Source organism: Pollachius pollachius, assembly GCF_949987615.1.
Source record: "Pollachius pollachius genome assembly, chromosome: 7".
Lineage (NCBI taxonomy): Eukaryota > Metazoa > Chordata > Actinopteri > Gadiformes > Gadidae > Pollachius > Pollachius pollachius.
The window spans coordinates 13,833,221-13,836,826 of NC_136940.1; the positions used below are offsets into that span (position 1 = coordinate 13,833,221).

Here is a 3,606-nt window from a genome sequence, read left to right on the forward strand (position 1 = left end):
ACCTGGTAGCTACAGAACATGAGATCCGCCGGGCGATGAAAGAATGGAACCAGTCCCAGATCTCTGAGGCTCTACTGCAAAGAGGAGTCACTTGGATCTTCAACCCGCCTGCTAGGTCGCATCACGGTGGTATCTGGGAGCGACAGATAAGAACAGTCCGGAAGATACTTACCAACCTTCTGAAGCTCCAGTCACTGGATGATGAATGTCTGCAAACTGTGATGTGTGAAGTAGAAGCAGTGATCAACAGCAGACCCCTTACCAAGTCATCTGATGATGTGGACGACCTCGAGCCACTGACGCCGAATCATCTTCTCCTGCTCAAGGGAAAACCAGCACTCCCTCCAGGGTGTGTTTCAGAAGGAGGATCTATATTCAAGACGAAGATGGAGGCAGGTGCAGTATATCTCTGACATCTTCTGGAAGCGCTGGTCCAGAGAATACTTGCCCCTACTGCAAGAAAGGCAGAAGTGGCTGGAGAAGAGGAGAAATGTGAAAGAGGGAGACATCGTACTAATCGTGGACGAGAGGGCTCCAAGAGGGTCCTGGTTAATGGGAAAAGTGGAGAAGACAATCCCCGATGCCAAAGGGTTTGTCCGTCGGGTCCTTGTCAAAAAAAAGACCAGCACCTTACAGAGACCCATAGATAAGTTGTGTTTCCTGCTAGAGATGGAAGAATCTCATGGACAATAAAGGACATTATTATTTAGAACTTTATTATTTTCCATAGTTGCCCATCTTGTGGGCCTCACCTAGATTGGTCGAGGTTGTTTATGTTGTTTTAGACCTATGAAAGAGGACAGAAGGAATTAGAATATGCAAAATTATTCTTTAGTTTTAGATAGGTAATTGTCATCCCCATGATGAGCAATTAGGGGCCGGAAATGTTAGTGCCATTTTGCCATATTGTAATTTAGACTTAGATATTATTAGGATTTAGATATTATATATTTAGATTAATATTTAGTGATTGTTTATTATATTGATTAACTAATTGTTTTGCATAGTTTTGCTTTTTAGTTTAATAACTGTTTAGTGTACTTGTTTTCATTGCTTATACTTATTAGAGATGCATAGGACATTGGTTGCTATAGAGGGCGCTGTTTTGCCGTAGCATTGAGGGAGAGTAAAACTGTTTTCTATCTTTTTGTCATTCAGTAAAGACGGAGCGAACGCACTGTTTTTTCTTCCGTCGTTTCAACAGTAAACACGCGTAGATCTCGTTCTTTCTGCAAAGAGTGGTTAATCGACTGAATATGTTTAGAGCAATTTACAAATGCACAAGAAGGGAGTTTTAGCCACTACAGTACACTTTCACGATTTGACCGTTTTGAGTACACCATCCGTGTCCTTTCGATACACTTATTTTCGCCCGATCTGAATTGGAACGCCCTACGCACTCAAACTAAGGGTAGTAAGTACGGATATTGGAACACCGCACATGTTCGAAATGGGACAGCCTTGACGCGTCGCAGTGAGCAATCGGCCTTCGAATGTAGCCTTCGAAGGATGCGTCCCCTGAATTGAGACACAGCCATCAAATTAAGATGCAGTCTCTTAAAGGGGAACTATGCAACTTTGGCCACTTCTTCGCTGTTTTCTTGGTTTGTGCTCGCATTGAGCTCCCCCTACAGCTCCAGAGGACATATTTTACAACACTGTCGTAACAACTCGTTGACGACCCTTCCCCATCCACTTCTACGCTAGCCATGTGCATTTGTTTTCAAAGAAGCTGACGAATGCGTGGAGCCATGTCCGAGATAGATGTTCATAAAGACTAGACAAGGTTATACATTTTGAAAGGGTGTATGTGTTACAATAAACCCATCCTTTTTTATAGTTGACGGGGAAGTGTTATATCCTAGATTAGAATTGTTTTATCTTTGGTTGTTGAACAGAACGATCAGTGTAAGAGTGTTGGCCAACATAATACATAGCGATGGCATGAACAATTTGCGCAGCAATCGTACGTTTAAGTATCTGCTCAAGTATGTAACTTTTGTACGGAATTACAGGGAAATGGATTCAGAGATCGAGACGGTATGCTGTCGCTAGTCCCCGCAGGAGAGTTGTCATAGGCAGATGCTGTGTCTGGAAGATTAGGGACACATTTATGTCTACGTGTAAATGCTTGCAAATAAACATTGTAAATGAATATTGTATATGGTTTTAAAATGTTTCCATTTTTTTTTTAAATAACAGTTGTTTGCCCACCTTTTTCATTCGTTCAATAATACACACATTGGTTAGAAAAATATTTATTTTGGATATTGAAAGAAATGCTCTTCATGGTTTGTTTTTTGCCTTACGGCTATTGTGTAACATCTTCTTGAGGGTTCTCTGAAATTCCTCATGACACTTGTACCCGCACAAGTTCGGATGTGGGTGGTGACTGCCGGGGCAGGCAGGTCGAGCCGTCTTGGGTCATCAAGCCTCAAGCCTCATAACAATGCTGTTTGCCAACGCTTGTAACTAAGAAAAAATACAAAGCAATCTTTTTACAAACATGTTTACAAGAACTACACCAAAGGTATAACATGGCTAAAGCTATAATGGAGGTTCACGTATCGTAACAGTTCTGTTACCGACGAATATGTGCTAACTAGCAGCTCTCGTGCAGGGTACTGCACTATATGGCCAGCCGGACATATCACATGATATAGGCTATACACTCTTAGAAAAATCTGAGGCATTCGAATAGCGGTCTAGTGATCTAAATAAACAAGAACTTGGATTCGGGGGGACGAGACAGACTAACAGCAAAACAACCATGAAAACAAACGTGTTTGGTAGCGAGTACGCTAACACCCCAGCAAGCAAGCAAGGTAGAAACATACATGGCTCACAAGCAACACGGCCATGGCAAGTCGGCATCCGATTTGCAGTCTTCTTTTTCTTTCAGTTCACGCTATTCCTGAGAAGCTCGCCCAACGTTTACTCGTGTCTGGCATCTCTGTCGGTCAGTGTCCCTTTTCTCTTCTTCTGTTTCTCCGACATTGGGTTTCTCCGTCTCTTTTTAGTCGGCTGATCCATGATGAATGTAACAATCCCTTCGCTACTTTTGTTTATATCGAGCCGGTTCCGTGTTTGTGGGTCTGTAGTGCCGTAAAGCAATTCTCCCGAGAGAGGTGGAGTAGGAGTAGGCCTAATCGGAGACAAATATTGTGAAATATATATTTTAGTAACATTGACAAAAAATAATTTAAAAACGAATGTATGCCATCAATATCACCCACAATATTGTTTTGCAGTAGATAGATAGATATATAGATATGGATAGATAGATGGATAGATGGATAGATACATACTTTATTGATCCCCAGGGGGAAATTCGAATAGAAACAGATGCCCTAGATGCTAAATGCCCTAAATGTAAATGTCATCACCTGTGAGAATGGCTGCAGAAGAAGTGCATCACCAGAGGTGTAAAATTGTAACCCATATGAGATCACCATTACTCTTACAACAAAATTGAAACAAAAAGGGGTTCATTTCATATCTTCCAATCTACGTATCCTACGTAAGACGCAACGCTGTGGAGACGCGCTTTGACCTCAGCCAATCACATCTCTTCCGTCGAGGCGGTCCGCTAATCGCAGGCTTTGT

General features: G+C 42.1%; 1 long non-coding RNA gene across 1 annotated transcript; it reads right to left on the reverse strand.

Moving 5' to 3' along the window:
* Positions 1-2,242: 2,242 nt before the first annotated feature.
* LOC307078497 lies at positions 2,243-3,136 on the reverse strand. Its single transcript, XR_013811990.1, has 2 exons — positions 2,838-3,136; positions 2,243-2,472 (listed from the first exon to the last, which is right to left on the reverse strand). It is a non-coding gene; the product is annotated as an uncharacterized lncRNA (long non-coding RNA).
* Positions 3,137-3,606: the final 470 nt, after the last annotated feature.